Raw genomic sequence first — 17,692 nt, forward strand, 5'->3', positions numbered from 1 at the left:
GTGATCAAAAGATGTCACGTGCCCGAAAATGATACCAATAAAAACGTCACCTCGTCCCTCAAAAAATAAGACCTCACATGTCTCGGTGGGTCAAAATATGGAAAAATTATAGCTCTCAATATGTGGTGATGCAAAAACTATTTTTACAATAAAAAGCGTCTTTTAGTGTGCAACAGCTGCCAAACATAAAAACCCGCTATAAATAGTAAATCAAACCCCCTGTTATCACTCCCTTAGTTAGGGAAAAATAATAAAATTTAAAAAATTTATTTATTTCCATTTTCCCATTAGGGTTAGGGTTAGGGCTAGGGTTAGGGCTAGGGTTAGGGCTAGAGTTAGGGCGGAGATTAGGGTTAGGAGTGTGTTGGGGTTAGGGTTGGAGTTAGAATTGGGGGGTTTCCACTGTTTGGGCACATCAGGTGCTCTCCAAATGCAACATGGAGTCTGATCTCAATTCCAGCCAATTCTGCGTTGAAAAAGTCAAATGGTGCTCCTTCCCTTTCAAGCTCTACCATGCACCCAAACAGTGTTTTACCCCCCACATATGGGGTATCAGCCTACTCAGGACAAATTGCAAAACAAATTTTGGGGTCCAATTTCTCCTGTTACCTTCAGGAAAATAAAAAATTGGAGGCAAAAATATCATTTTTGTGGAAAAAAATATGATTTTTTTATTTTCACGCCCGGGCGTTATAAACTTCTGTGAAGCACTTGGGGGTTCAAAGTGCTCACCACAGATCTAGATAAGTTCCATGGGGGGTCTAGTTTCCAAAATGGGGTCACTTGTGGGGAGTTTCAATAGTTTAGGCACATCAGAGGCTCTCCAAACGCACATGACACCCGCAGACCATTCCATCAAAGTCTGCATTCCAAAACGTCACTACTTCCCTTCTGAGCCCCGACAAGTGCCCATACAGTAGTTTCCTCCCACATATGAGGTATTAGCGTACTCAGGACAAATTGGACAACAACTTTTGGGGTCCAATTTCTCCTGGTACCCTTGGGAAAATAAAAAAAATTGGGGACTAAATGATCATGTTTGTGGAAAAAATACGATTTTTTTATTTTCACGCCCGGGCATTATAAACTTCTGTGAAGCCCTTGGGGGTTCAAAGTGTTCACCACACATCTAGATAAGTTCCTTTGGGAGTCTAGTTTCCAAAATGGTGTCATTTGTGGGGGGTTTCCACTGTTTAGGTACATCAGGGCTCTCAAAAGGCAACATGACAGCCGCAGACCATTCCATCTGCATTCCAAAACGTCACTACTTCCCTTCCGAGCCCCGACGTGTGCCCATACAGTAGTTTTCTCCCACATATGGGATATCAGCGTACTCAGGACAAATTGGACAACAACTTTTGTGGTCCAATTTCTCCTGGTACCCTTAGGAAAATAAAAAAATGGGGACTAAAAGATCATGTTTGTGGAAAAAATAAGATTTTTTTATTTTCACACCCGGGCGTTATAAACTTCTATGAAGCACTGGGGGGGTTCATTGTGCTCACCACCATCTAGATAAGTTCCTTAGGGGTTCTAGTTTCCAAAATGGGGTCACTTGTGGGGGTTTTCCACTGTTTAGATACATCAGGGGCTCTCCAAAAGCAACATGACACCCGCAGACCATTCCATCAAAGTCTGCATTCCAAAACGTCACTACTTCCCTTCTGAGCCCTGACGTGTGCCCATACAGTAGTTTTTGTCCACATATGGGGTATCAGCATACTCAGGACAAATTGGACAACAACTTATAGGGTCTACAACCAGGCCACGAGGCTGAGACAGTTTAGCTCTGGGGATCGGGTGCTCATGTTAATCCCCACAGTGGAGAAATTCCTGGCCAAGTGGCAAGGGCCATACAAAATGGTCGAGAAGTTGAGTGATGTCAACAATAAGGCCCACCAACCAAGGAGAAGGAAGCCTTGCCAAGTGTACCACCTTAACCTGCTAAAACCATGGCGAGATAGAGATCCGGTAGAAGCACCGTGCCTAGGGGCCCATCCTGAAGCCAAAGTCAAGGATGTCACAGTGGCAGAGACACTGTCGCCGGCCCAGAGACAACAGTTCCGTGAGCGGCTTCAGCAGAACCGAGGCCTGTTTTCAGAGTTACCTTACCAGGATGTATGCAAGTGGTGGAGCATGAGCTCCTGACTGAACCACATGTGAGGGTGAACCAAAGGCTGTATCAGATTCCTGAAGCTCGCTGTGAGGTGATCTCTCAAAAGGTGAAGAGAATGTTGAGCCTGTGTGTCATCGAGGAGTTAAAGAGCAGCTGGACCAGCCCTACTGTCCTGGTGCAGAAGCCAAGTGGAGTGTGGCACTTCTACAATGATTACAGGAAGCTTAATAAGGTGTCAAAGTTCGACGCCTATCCGATGCCCTGGGTCAATGAGCTTATTGAGAGGCTAGGGTCAGCGAGGTACATCACCACCCTGGACCTGACAAAGGGGTACTGGCAAATTCTCCTGTCTCCAGGTGCCAAGGAGAAGACGGCCTTCTCTACGCCTGATGGGTGCTTTCAATACACCAGGATGCCATTCAGACTACAAGGAGCCCCAGACACCTTCCAGAGGGCTATGGACAAGATTCTAGGCCCTCACAAGAAGTACGCCATCGCTTATTTGGACGACATTGTAATTTTCAGTCCGGATTAGGGAAGTCACCTGCCGAAGGTCCAGGTGGTACTCGATGCCCTAAGGAAAGTGGGGTTTACCATAAACCCAAAGAAGTGAAGAAGTGGGCCCTCGGGAAAGAGGAGGCAAAATACTTGGGCTATATCATTGGAAGAGGCTAGATAAAGCTGCAAGTAGACAAAGTGGAATCAATCCAGAAGTGGCCACAGCCGGTCTCCAAAGAGCAGATCAAGGCGTTCCTTAGAATCAAGGGATCTTATCGGCGATTTATCCCGTACTTCGTCATGACAGCTGTCCCCCTGACTGATCTTCTCAAGGGCACAATGTTGATGATGGTCAAATGGTTCTCAGAAGCGGAGATGGCATTCCAGGAGTTGAAGCTTGTCCTGTGTCAACAATTCAGTCACAAAGTGGCAGACAATGTTATATTACAGTGAGGAGTGCTGAGGCATGTAGAATATTAAAGTCACCAGTTTAATGCTGAGTCCATAACTGCAGAGTTCAAACCTCCTCTGGCAATTACATCAGTGCAAAAACTGTATGCAGGGCTCTTAACAGCATGGGTTTTCATGGCCCAGCAGGTGCATGCAAGACTTATATTGCTAAGCACAATGTCTGTCAGATGGAGTGATGTAAAGCCTGCCACCAGCGGGACTCTGGAGCAGTGCAAACATGTTCTGTGACATGACAAACCACTCTACCTGGAAGTCCAAAAGATGAGTATGAGTTTGGCAATGCCAGGAGAACATTTTCTGTCTGACCGAATAGTGCCATGTTATGAATAAGTCACCATAGGAGGCAAAAACAGAAATACTAGCTAAGTCCAGAAAACCAGAGAAGTTGGCAGCTATCGGATTGCAGACCCCTGAACCTAACAACAACAACTAGCAGTAGCCGTGGGGGGTTCCTACGGTGCCCTAGACCCCTCGATCACAGCCGGAGACCTACATAGCCTAAAGACAGAAAGGGAAATCTAAACTGCCCCAGAGCAGACCCCAAAGCAATAGGCAGCCCCCAACATATAATGACGGTGAAGCAAGATGAAAAAACACTCACACAGATAGAAAGATAGGCTGAGCAAATGATGGGGCCCAAGCTAACTAAATAGGACAGGATAGAAAAGCTGCTGTCTGCAATCCGCCAAAACCCTCTCAAAACAAGAGCCAACAGACTGATCGGAAAAAAGCCCTGAAGACGCTAGGCTTCAAAAAGACTAAATCAGTACTCAGGTATTTTCTGAAGACAGAGAAAAAAGGAATTCAGCTCACCCAGCAGGGAAAGGCAGAAATCCAGAAAAACAAGGAAAAACAAAACCAAAACACAAATGCAAAAAGCAGAGCAGAAAACTTAGCTTTTGAGGAGCAGGAATCAGACTGGTCTCCTAGAATCCCTCAGAGAAATCACCCGCAAGGCAGAAGGGCGTCGGCTGCCTTATATCCAGTCAGCAATTCCAGTCACCCAGTCATCATCATTTTGCTCAGGTGCTTTGTAATCAGCCTCACTACCTTCCTTCACCAGAAGAGGGAGTTCATGAGACCTCAATGGTGAAGGGGAAAATGAACTCACAACAGTGCCAACTGTAAAGTTTGGATTATGCTATTAAGTTATTTTACAAGGATTGGCATAAATCATTCATTTCCAGTGAAGGAAAATCCTAATGCTTCAGCATGCATTTCAATTTTGGACCAGTATATGTTTCCAACTTTGTGGGAATAGTATGGAGACAGTTTCATTACACAAAGCAAGATCTATAAAGCCATGGTTGGATGAAGTCGATGTAGAAGAACTTGACCGTCCACCAAAGCCGTGACCTCAATCCTTCCCAACACCCATAAGATTAGATAGATATGATTTTGTGATCCAGGCCCTCTCATCTGACACCAGTGTCTGACCTCCCAAATGTTCTTCTGGATGAATGAGCAAAAAATACCCTCAGACACACTCCAAAATCTTGTAGAAAGCTTTCCCAGAAGAATGGAAGCTATTTTAACTGCATAGAGGGAGCAACTAAGTAATAATTCCCACACATTTATAATGGGGATGTCATAAAAGCTCATGCAGGTGTAATATGTAGGTGTTACAACACTTTTGTCAATAAAGCGTATATTAAAGTAGTTATAATAAATATTTGGCATGAGATGAGCTAAGCCCCCAATTGTGTTTTCCTAAGCAGGATTGGGAGCATAGGTAGTAGCTTAGGGGCCATACTTAATAATAAGTTTCCAAGGACTTGAGACTAAGGAGTCATAAGAATGGGGGTTGACCTCAAGTCTAGTTCAAGGGTAATGATAATATTATATTAAGGGATTTGTTGTTTTAATGCTTAGCATAAGGATAGTATTATGTTCCGACTGTGACAATACACACACGGGTAACGTACAAACTAGGAGAGACGCAACATCTGCACTCAACATGTCCCTGTTCAGACTTCAAAAGTCCCTGATATATCCCTGAGTTATCCCTGCCTGACAGCAGTAGTTGGCACCATAAGATTACAAGATGGCGCCCCCACTCAACATCGACTGACCCCAAATGTCCTTAGCTGCACCCTCACTATAAACAATGTGTAACACCAAAGCAATAATAACTAGAAATACACATAAACTGAAGGATGAAGCACAGGCCTATGAACGTTTTCACACAGTCACACATGAATGGAAGCAGAACCAAAAACAAACGGAAGACAAGGAAACCTCCCAGACCTATAAAGAAGAAGAAAATGGTGCTAGTGAGGAAGACAATCAAACAGATCATAGGAAAGCAACTGAGATTACTAAGACAAAACAATCTCTAGCTAAGGAGCTGGAACTCCAAACACCATAAACCTTGAAGTATTGCCAGCAAAGAAGGCAGGTGCAAGGTGAGTATGAAAAGCCCATCCCAAGATGTGACAGGATAGAACAGAACCAAATAGGGAAGAGAGAGACACTTTAATAGAAGCAAACCAAAGAAAGGAAAGAGAAGACAAAAGAACCATCAGCAGTTTGATAGAGACCAAACAGGCTGTGGCTCAGCAGAAAGGGAAATCGACCACGAATTAAGAAATTACTGGATTGAGTCCTGAAACCGAGGCATGACACATTAAGTAAAGATGAGCTAACATGGGACTGAGGAGTGTAATTTGTTGCATAAATATAATACTCTTTTGCTGTCTGAACAAAAACATAATTAAATAGTGGGAAATTGGAACTTGTGGTAAGAGGAGTTAAAAGTCTGATTTATCAAAATGTTAAATTATTTATACATGTTAAATTCCAAACAGAAAAACAAAAAATAGAGATATCAATATTTCCATTTTTTTAGCTGTTGCACTTCCACCCTCCAATTTTTTTTAAATTTTTTTTTATTTCACTGCTAACAAATGGTGTGCCATAAAAACTACAACATGGCATGCAAAAAGCAAAAAAAGTTCTCACAGGTCCATTGAATAATAAAAAAGTTACAGGTCTCAGAAAGCAGCAACACAAACCAATATTTGTTAAACAAAAACCTAATGTTCACAATTTTTTAACCCCTAAAAAATAATCTTTTGATACTGCCATGATCATACTGCCAGATCAAATTTTATAGCACTAGAAGAACAAAACACAATACAATTTTTTTTTCCTGTTTTTGAGTACGTTATATAAGATAAAATGATTGGTGTCAACTGCAGATCAAGCCCTTTCAAGCCCTGTTTATGGAAAAATTAAAAAGCGTTATGGCTCTTCAAAGAAGGGGAGGAAAATAGTCTGGTAATCAAGGGGTTAAACAATGGGGATTTTTCAGATATTGTTTTTTTAAATGCATAGCTGACATAACTTTATGGTAAGCACTTGTCAGTCTAGTTTTTGTGTTTTGTAAGACGCTTCCTGATTTCTTGGAAGACTCACAAATAAAGAAGTACAATTCACACTGTCACAACAAGCTATGCTCAGGTTTCATGTCTTCTAAATGACTGCATCATCCATGGTGAAAATAATGAATTAGGGAACTGTGGAGAAAACAGGCAACTGAACACCTCCTGGAGCCGTTTCACAACCTTCTCCCTTATCTCATGCCCTTTTATGAAGCCACAGACCTTGCTGATTACTTCTGGTCTTGAGACCCCTGATGCAGGCTTAAAGAAAACCTACATGACCACCTGAAAGTTATATCCATGACCGAATCCAGGATTTGATGCGCTATGGACATTAACTTCCAGTGTGTTGTTGTCTAACTTCACCAACCAGCCTGTAATCAGCAATATCAAGTGCTTCCCTGTATATCCCCCAAAAACCTTTATAAATGCTCTATGTAAATTGTGTTGGCCCTGTCCAATAGGAGTCCTCCTCCCGGCTGCTGATCACTGTCCTACTCTGATTGACGTGGATGACGAACCCTGCGTCATCCAGATAGCCAGGCGAAATCTTGAGCCAGCGGCTCACGTCAATCAGAGCAAGAGATTGGTAAGTAAGATGAGAAAGCTTGGGCTAGGGGAAAATGTGTGTAGATGGGTAGTAGCTGGCTTAGTGATAGAAAACAAACAGTGGTTATTAATGGTGCATACTCAGATTGGGCCAGGGTTACTAGTGGGGTACCACAGGGTTCTGTATTGGGCCCCCTACTATTTAATATATTTATTAATGATCTAGTGGATGGCTTACACAGTAAAATATCAGCATTTGCAGATGATACAAAACTATGTAAGGTAGTTAACACAAAGGAGGACAGTTTGCAACTACAGACAGATTTGAGTAAATAGAATTGGGCTGAAAAATGGCGAAGGAGGTTTAACACTGATAAGTGTAAGGTTATGCACATGGGAAGGAGAAACAGATGCTACAATTACTTACTAAATTTGAAACTGCTGGGGAAATCAGACATGGAAAAAGGCTTAGGCATCTTAGTCAATAAGAAGCTAAATTGGAGTGCCCAGTGTCAGGCAGCTGCCACCAAAGCAAATAGGGTCATGGGATGCATTAGAAGAGGTCTGGGGACACGAGATGAAAACATAATTCTCCCTCTGTACAAATCACTCGTCAGACCACACTTGGAGTATTGTGTGCAATTTTGGACGCCGGTGCTCAAGAAAGACATTACTGAACTTGAAAGGGTTCAAAGGCGGGCTACTAAAATGATAAATGGAGTTGGTTCACTACAATACCCAGAAACGTTATCAAAATTAGGTCTATTTACTCTAGAAAATAGAAGATTTAGGGGAGACCTAATATATATGTACAAGTATATCAGAGGGCAATACAGAGATCTCTCCAATGAACTGTTTGTACCAAGGACTGTGACAAGAACAAGGGGGCATTCTCTTCGTTTGGAGGAAAGACAATTTCTGCACCAGCATAGAAGAGGTTTCTTCACGGTAAGAGCAGTGAGGCTCTGGAATTCTCTTCCTGAGGAAGTGGTGATGGCCAACTCACTGAATGAATTTAAGAAAGGAATGGATGCTTTTCTTGTGAGTAACAGTATAGAAGGTTACGAATAACATAATATTATAGGTAGATGGTTGACCCAGCTTAGGGGAAGGAATTTTTTTCCCTATGGAGAAAATTGGCTTCTACTCTGTGGGTTTTTGCTTTCCCCAGGATCAACAATGCAGAACAGCTGCACTAAAAATAGGCTGAACTAGATGGACATAAGGTCTTCCTTCAGCCTTCAAAACTAGGTATGTTACTATGTAAGAGGACGGCGATCAGAAGCCGGAAAGAGGTATAGACGCCTCAGCCAGGACGCCTATAGGACCAGACTGACACAATTTACATAGAGTGGTGGAGAATTTATGAAGGTTTAGTAGCACACATGTCAATAGAAAAAACGACCACAACACATGTTTAAGTAATCTTACCCATGGTTGCCGTATGTGCCGCACGTGTAGCCCCATTAACATTTTTCTATTGACATGTGTGCTACTAAGTTGGACTAGGAATTTTTCTGTATATGGCCACACAGTAGGTGTTTTACTTATTTTGATCTAAATTGAAGCACCGTCACTTTATTCCCTGGTTTTTACTGTGCTGCTGCATGTGTTTTTCTGCACCTGTATCCCTCCCTTGATGGAATTTTGAATCATTGTGACCTTGTTTTGCGTAATATGTATGGGTAACTTATATCTTGGAGATTAATAAAAGTATTCTATTTTTACTATTTCTTTTTTGAATCTTTTTTACTCTATTTTTTCTTTTGTATACATGTAAGTCTATAAGAGACTCGTTCTGTCTCACATAAACTTCTGGGTCGCCCAGCCAAGATGGGAGTGGTCAAGTTAGTCACAACCAGCAGAATAGCAGAAGACAACTGGGGCGGCACTGAGAACAGAAGATGGCGACTGGTAAGTATTTACCTATGGGCATGGAACATACATTAGTGACACCACTCCAGCAGTGAAATTAAAAAAAAACAAAAACTGTTGGAGTGGTGGTTTAAGAACTCACACTTACAGGTGCTTCTCTAAAAATTAGAATATCATCAAAAAGTTAATTTATTTCAGTTCTTCAATATAAAAAGTGAAACTCATATTATATAGAGTCATTACAATCAGAGTGATCTATTTCACGTTTATTTCAGTTAATGTTGATGATTGTGGCTTACAGCCAATGAAAACCCAAAAGTCATTAACACAGTAAATTATAATACTTTATAACACCAGCTTGAAAAATTATTTTAAAATCCAAAATGTTGGCCTACTGAAATGTATGTTCAGTAAATGCACTCAATACTTGGTCAGGGCTGCTTTTGCATCAATTATGCATCAATGTGGCATGGCATGGAGGCGATCAGCCTGTGACACCGCTGAGGTGTTATGGAAGCCCAGGTTGCTTTGAGAGCAGCCTTCAGCTCGTCTGCATTGTTGGGTCTGGTGTCTCTCATCTTCCTCCTGACAATACCCTATAGGGTCTCTCTGAGGTTAAGGTCAGACGAGTTTGCTAGCCAATCAAGCACAGTGATACTGTTGTTTTTAAACCAGGTATTGATACTTTTGGCAGTGTGGACAGGCGCCAAGTCCTGCTGGAGAATGACATTTCCATCTCCAAAATGCTTGTCAGCAGAGGGAAGCATGAAGTGCTCTAAAATTTCCTAGTAGATGGCTGAACTGACTTTGGTCTTGATAAAACACAGTGTACCTACACCAGCAGATGACATGGCTCCCCAAACCATCACTGATTCTGGAAACTTCACACTAGACCTCAAATAGCTTGGATTGTGCGCCTCTCCGCTCTTCCTCCAGACTCTGGGTCCTTGATTTCCAAATGAAATGCAAAATTTACTTCTGTGTGTGGTGTCTCTTGAAGCAATAACCCCAGCAGCAGTCCGCTCCTTGTGAATCTCCCCCAATGACCTTTTCTTAACAATCCTTTCAAGGCTGCAGTTATCCCGGTTGATTGTGCACCTTTTTCTACCACACTTTTTCCTTCCACTCAACTTTCCATTAATATGCTTTCATACAGCACTCTGTGAACAGCCAGCTTCTTTAGCAGTGACCTTTTGTGGCTTACCCTCCTTGTGGAGTGTGTCAGTGACTGCCTTCAGGACATGTAAAGTCAGGAGTCTTCCCGGTGATTGTGGAGCCTACTAAAACAGGCTAAAGGACCTTTTTAATTGCTTAGAAAGCCTTTGCAGGTGTTTTTTGTTAAGTATTCTAATGTACTGAGATAATGACCTTTAGGTTTTCATTGGCTGTAAGCCATAATCATCAACATTAACAGAAATAAACACTTGAAATAGATCACTCTGTTTGTAATGAATCTATATGAGTTTCACTTTTTGCATTGAAGAACTGAAATAAATGAACTTTTTATGATATTTATTTTGTGAGAAGCACATGTGTATCCTACATAATCCTGCACTGTCAAATACCCCCCCTGAAAAATGAAAAAGGACCTGTCCTCTCTGCTGAGTTGTCTGTTTTAGTAAATTCTAATATTCTTCATGAAATAACTATTCTGGAGCAAAAAATTTTTCCTAGAAATCTGCACTGTGCTTTTCCACTGTTATTCCTCTAGGAAATGTATGTATAAATCTACAACTGCATGATACCAGTTGTGGCTGTGTTAAAATGCTGCAGTCACGCTGAGGTTTATTTTTTTCTTCCGCTAAAAAAAACACATGGTGGCTGGAAGATGTTCATGTAGTTTTACACTTTTTAATAAAGATTTATGAATCTACCGAAATTCAAGTTCCATGTTAATCAAATGTGTTTTATTATACTCTGAGGCGTAATAAAAAGACTAGATTTTAAGCCGCTAGTCCCCAAAAAATCCAGGCAAGGAGCCGGGGAAGTAAAACATTTTTTTAACGTTTTCCCAGCTTTAAATTGAACCAAGCAAACTGGCAAATGTCTGGCCACAGTTTTACTAGATTTTTATTGTTTTGTGAAATTTGAAGTGAAAATGATTTGCTTTAATTGCTGATGCTATCAGACTATGCAGAGACACTCCCTTTTGACTAAGGGGAATGTTGACACCCAGTTGTCACTTTATTCCTAGAGTTCCTAGAGGAAAGGCACCACACAGATTTGATAAGAGATGAGCCAAAATTGTTATTTCATTTGGAATAACATAGTAAAAACAGACATGTCATGACTCAGTGCAGCTGTACGTCCTGGCTCCTCTTAGATACCCGCAGGATAGGTGTGAAATGTATATATATATATATATATATATATATATATATATATATACATATACATGTCAGGCTGAGCATGCACAAGTCCACTGACACTTCTAACGAATAAGTCCTATTGGATGTCACCATCTAAGGACAGATTACGCCCCATTTTCTGAAATGTGTTCTGCGTTGATCATGGATGGAACACGTACTCATTAAAGTCTATGGGGATGTTCAGATCTCTTTTAGTGTTTTTTGCAGGCCTAGTGTTCAAATAAAAAAACAAACAAACAAGAACAACTACCCAGAGATGTCAGATTTTAATCATAGTCAAGGATCAAGATAACCAATTCAAGTCTAAGGGTCAGTGAAAAACTCAGACAGCACATGGATTCCATCCTATTGACGTCCGTTTTGCGCTGGGGCTCTTGTGCTGTTGTATGACACGTGGTGCCCGACCAGCGATTGGCGTCACTGTCCCCACTTTCTGTCGAACTGAACATGAAGAGGAAGCCACAGATCAGCTGCAGCCCGACTTCCTCTTCATGTTCAATTTTTCGAAGGCGGAGACAGTGACGCCAGCACTCATTGGGAGCCGGGCACCACGTGTCACAGCACTGCATCACAGCCCCGGAATCGCAAGTTCTGACAATGCAGGAACAGCACCGGCATGGGAGGCGAGTGTAGGCGTGGGGAATGAGAAGGGGTTGTCCTAGTAGTGGACAACCCCTTTAATCAGTATTTTTGGGAGATATGAGAAAAAAACGACTAAACACTGATGAGAAAACTGATGAGAATTGGTTCGTTTTTTATGTACGTAAAAAAGAAAGTTGAAGAGTGAAACTGGCCTAAGGCTAAGTGTATGCTGCATCTGTGCACTTAGCCTATCACAAAGGTCGGCAACTATTCTCGGCACATTCTGCAATAATCACAATTGGACATGATTGGATCACCTCGAGTAACCCAAGTCCACGTTAGTACTCTCTGGCCATAGAAAAGATCTGCATGAATTTCCTGACCTTCCCAGTTCCTCAGTGCGGTGTTTGATTTGCCGGCCTGGTGTGACATCTCTGTGCAGTGAGGTACACAGGGGATGATGTGCCAGCACAGAAAGATATAAGATGAGCCCAGGATCCCGGAAGATCAGGAAATTTTCACAGCTCCTGTCTACAACCAGAGAACACTGACCTGGAGCGTGGTTGTGTGAATCAATTCACTCATCTATAGTCCCAATCACTGCTTGGAGGCCAAAAGTGTGTTCTTTTAAACTCTGACTGGCAGATGTGTGTCTGCATACAGCTTGTTTTACTGTATAGGACTGCATTGTTGTATACACTGGGCCACAGTAAAGAAACGTATACTATGCATTAAGTAAAGAAATATATGTTTTTTTTCAAGGCGTCTGTAATGTGTATGTATGTCAAGGCATCCATCCTGACCGGCCATTGTAGAGCATGCGCCCAACAGTGGGTACAAGTGCACTGTGTGTACCTAACCTAACATAAACTATTACATTTGCTCATTGGCTCACAAGTGTCTGCTACAGCAGAAAACAGTTTTTTAATAGCGCATAAGGCCTCTTTCACACTTCAGTTTTTTGCATCAGTCAAAATCCGCCAAAAGGACGGATGGCGGATCCGTTTTAGTACTGATGACAACGGATGCCACCTGTCCGTTTTTTTGACGGATCCGACAAATGAAGAATTTTAAAGGAATCGCAGCCTGGAAAAGGAGAGAGAGAGAGAGAGAGAGAGAGAAGTCAATGGGGGAAAAAAACGGATCCTCAAAAGAAAATTGAGGATCCGTTTTTTTCAAACCTGGCGGATTGTGACTGATTGTAAAAAACTGAAGTGTGAAAGAGGCCTAATATTGACTGCATTCATTTCTCTTTTTCAGACCATTCCTATCAATAAAAAAGTAACCATCTTGGTAGATTATATATATGATTACACATGGGTGATTGACATGGAATTAAACTGGATGATCTGTAAAAGCCATTGCATGATGAATACATTAAAAAAAAAAAGATTAGAAAGTAAAATTATTTAAAAAAGCAAACTTTTTATTAACATATTTTCATGTTTTTTCTATTTCAAACATAAGTGCAATATATTGATTTTTCTTTGCCTGGAAAATTCTATGAATGAACAAGTGAAGGAATGACAAACTGAATGAAGACATGTAGTATTTCACAAAAGTGAGTACACCCCTGACATTTTTGTAAATATTGCATTATATCTTTTAATGGGACAACACTGAAGATCTGACACTTTGATACAATGTAATCGGTATACAACTTGTGTAATAGTGTAAATTTGGTGCACCCTCTAAATAACTCAACACACAGCCATTTTTGTTGAAACCACTGGCAACAAAAGTGAGTACACTCCTAAGTCAAAATGGCCAAATTGTGGGCAAAGTTTCAAGCACTGCTTTAACTCTCTTGGGCATGAAGTTCACTAGAGCTTCACAAGTGGGGTCACAGTGACAATCCCCGATTGACTTTCTCTAGTGGGAGTATCCTGTATTTTCCACCTCTGAGATGCCTTCAGCTTATGATTGGACAATGTCACTGTTGGGAAAAAAGTAAACGTCCCTTGAGAAGAATCTGTTACCACCCATGTGGTTGAAGACAATCCGCTGCTGCCAGCTCCCTTTGCAATTGCCAACCAGTGACATCCCAGACGTGTTCGACAGGAGACAAGTCTGGAGACGCTGCAGCCCATGGTAGAAAATTTCAGCCAAGCAAGCTGCTCACAGTAACACAAGCAACATGTGGCTTGGCATTATCGTAATAAAAAAACATCTCCTGTAACTCTTTAGAGAAATGTCCATACCACTGGTTCCACCATGAAGCTAATAAAACACAGAGCTATTAGTATACCTGGAATGAAGACTAGAGGGGTCCAGCTGCCATACCTTATGCCACATCATACTATAATCCTGGGAGTAGGACTGGGGTTAAGCCCCCGTTACACACTGCGATATCGCTAGCAATATCGCTGTAACGTCACCGATTTTGTGACGTTGCAGCGATATTGGTAGCGATATCGCTGCATGTGATGCTTACCTCCGACAGGCTCCCCCGCTGGTTATCGCTGATCGCACGAGAAGCTCCTGGACCATTCCTTGTCGGCCACTTCCTGCTGGGGCTTCCTGTGGCGCCGACGAGCGACGCGTGGAGCCGGGCGGGAGGACGCAGGATCGCCGCGTCTGACAGGTAAGTGGCGATCCCCGTCCCCAGCGATGTCGCTAGTGAGATCTGCCTGTGTGGCAGCTCACTAGCGACCACCTAGCGATGCACCAGCGATCCTGACCGTGTCATATCGCTAGTCGGGATCGCTGGTGCATCGCTAGGTGTAACGGTACCCTTAGGGAAAGAAACAACAGTGGCTGCCTGTTTTTTGTCTGATGCCTTCTCTGGGATAACATCCAATTCAGAGCCAAACAAGAACTCAATCTAACAAGATATAGCACACAACTTGGCTTAGAGATCCTATAATCCCCTTACAATCCTTCAGGCAAACAGATTTGTGAGCAAAGTTAGATAGGGCCGTAGCCCTGGCCTTTAACTTCAGGCACTGAACGGAAGAGTAAGGGAAATGTATTTGCATGGAGTCAAGTCTGCCATCATCAAACTACTCCTACACCAAATGGAAAAACTGGATTTACCCGTATTGCAAGAACACTGAATAAAGGGGTCTTCTTGCCATGAGTACAGAGATGTCAATCCAGGCACCCCAACCTTGTTCAACCTGAGCTTCAAATGGAAACAGATCGTCATTATAACCAAGCTGAATATTTCCTATATACTGTATGGGGTGAGTAGATACTGTCCTGTCACAAACAGCAATTTTAAAATCGTCTAGTCCAGACCATCCTGGAAAGCCGAGCCCAGGGCCAGGCGTATAAAAGCTGGATTACAGAATGGAAAGGTGTTCACATGTGGGGTTCAGTCAATGCTGGTTGTGAATGTGATTGATAATAACTTTTCTTCTCCCCCAAGGAAACAGAAGAACAACTAGTTATTTTCGGCTATTTCTCTCTTTTTATTTTACATTTGCTTTTGCATATTTCTTTCTAGTTTTATTTTTTATTATTCTTTCATGTAAGCCAGGGCTGTGGAGTCGGTGTTCATTTTGGTGGAGTCGGTATAAAATGGAACGACTCCGACTCCTAAAATATATAATACATTGGGTACAGTAGTACAATGCAGGATGTGCTGTAAATGCTTTCATAAGGATTGAGAAAGTTATGAAATGTCCTATAAATGTCTGTTCTAATCCTGATCTAAGGATCTCGACTTTTAGCTGAAATGAATCTGTGCTGCACTTTATGCACATGCTCAGTAGTGACCAGTCATGTGGATTCGGGAGTCATGGAGTCAAGGAAATTGAGGAGTCGAAGGTTTGGCTTACCGACTCCACATCCTTGCTGTAAGCATTGTATATTTTACATTAAATTTTTAATAAGTTTGTCCCTTGTATGCTCTAAAGAATGCATATCATTTCAGAGAGTGTGTGACTTATTTGATTGCCTGACAGTAGTATATACAGTGGGGCAAAAAAGTATTTAGTCAGTCAGCAATAGTGCAAGTTCCACCACTTAAAAAGATGAGAGGCGTCTGTAATTTACATCATAGGTAGACCTCAACTATGGGAGACAAACTGAGAAAAAAAAATCCAGAAAATCACATTGTCTGTTTTTTTTTCATTTTATTTGCATATTATGGTGGAAAATAAGTATTTGGTCAGAAACAAGCAAACAGGATTTCTGGCTCTCACAGACCTGTAACTTCTTCTTTAAGAGTCTCCTCTTTCCTCCACTCATTACATGTAGTAATGGCACCTGTTTAAACTTGCTATCAGTATAAAAAGACACCTGTGCACACCCTCAAACAGTCTGACTCCAAACTCCATTATGGTGAAGACCAAAGAGCTGTCAAAGGACACCAGAAACAAAATTGTAGCCCTGCACCAGGCTGGGAAGACTGAATCTGCAATAGCCAACCAGCTTGGAGTGAAGAAATCAACTGTGGGAGCAATAATTAGAAAATGGAAGACATACAAGACCACTGATAATCTCCCTCGATCTGGTGCTCCACGCAAAATCCCACCCCGTGGGGTCAGAATGATCACAAGAACGGTGAGCAAATATCCCAGAACCACGCGGGGGGACCTAGTGAATGAACTGCAGAGAGCTGGGACCAATGTAACAAGGCCTACCATAAGTAACACACTACTCCACCATGGACTCAGATCCTGCAGTGCCAGACGTGTCCCACTGCTTAAGCCTGTACATGTCCGGGCCCGTCTGAAGTTTGCTAGAGAGCATTTGGATGATCCAGAGGAGTTTTGGGAGAATGTCCTATGGTCTGATGAAACCAAACTGGAACTGTTTGGTAGAAACACAACTTGTCGTGTTTGGAGGAAAAAGAATACTGAGTTGCATCCATCAAACACCATACCTACTGTAAAGCATGGTGGTGGAAACATCATGCTTTGGGGCTGTTTCTCTGCAAAGGGGCCAGGACGACTGATCCGGGTACATGAAAGAATGAATGGGGCCATGTATCGTGAGATTTTGAGTGCAAACCTCCTTCCATCAGCAAGGGCATTGCAGATGAAACGTGGCTGGGTCTTTCAACATGACAATGATCCAAAGCACACCGCCAGGGCAACGAAGGAGTGGCTTCGTAAGAAGCATTTCAAGGTCCTGGAGTGGCCTAGCCAGTCTCCAGATCTCAACCCTATAGAAAACCTTTGGAGGGAGTTGAAAGTCCGTGTTGCCAAGCGAAAAGCCAAAAACATCACTGCTCTAGAGGAGATCTGCATGGAGGAATGGGCCAACATACCAACAACAGTGTGTGGCAACCTTGTGAAGACTTACAGAAAACGTTTGACCTCTGTCATTGCCAACAAGGGATATATCACAAAGTATTGAGATGAAATTTTGTTTCTGACCAAATACTTATTTTCCACCATAATATGCAAATAAAATGAAAAAAAAACAGACAATGTGATTTTCTGGATTTTTTTTTTCTCAGTTTGTCTCCCATAGTTGAGGTCTACCTATGATGTAAATTACAGACGCCTCTCATCTTTTTAAGTGGTGGAACTTGCACTATTGCTGACTGACTAAATACTTTTTTGCCCCACTGTATTTCGGGGACTCATCTCCATGTTTGTTGAGTGCTGGAATGAGTGAGAGTAGATAAATTAACCCCTGCAGGTGCACTTCATTTAACGTGCTGGGAAGTTTGTACATGACAGAAAGCATCAGCAATAAAGTCCACAGCCCTAGATTAACATGGAATTGAACCCATTTTTTGGGAGAGGAATGGATAACTGATTCAACCAAAATTTCAAAGTTCTGGCTACAAAATGTAGCAGCAATAGAAGGTTTGAAGGAATATGCAGGTACTTCCCAATTTTTCATCAGATAAACGTCTGTACTCTTATCCATACTCTTTTAAGAACCCAGAT

Source organism: Dendrobates tinctorius, unplaced genomic scaffold (genome assembly GCF_039654945.1).
Source record: "Dendrobates tinctorius isolate UK_male_01 unplaced genomic scaffold, ASM3965494v1 ptg000089l, whole genome shotgun sequence".
Lineage (NCBI taxonomy): Eukaryota > Metazoa > Chordata > Amphibia > Anura > Dendrobatidae > Dendrobates > Dendrobates tinctorius.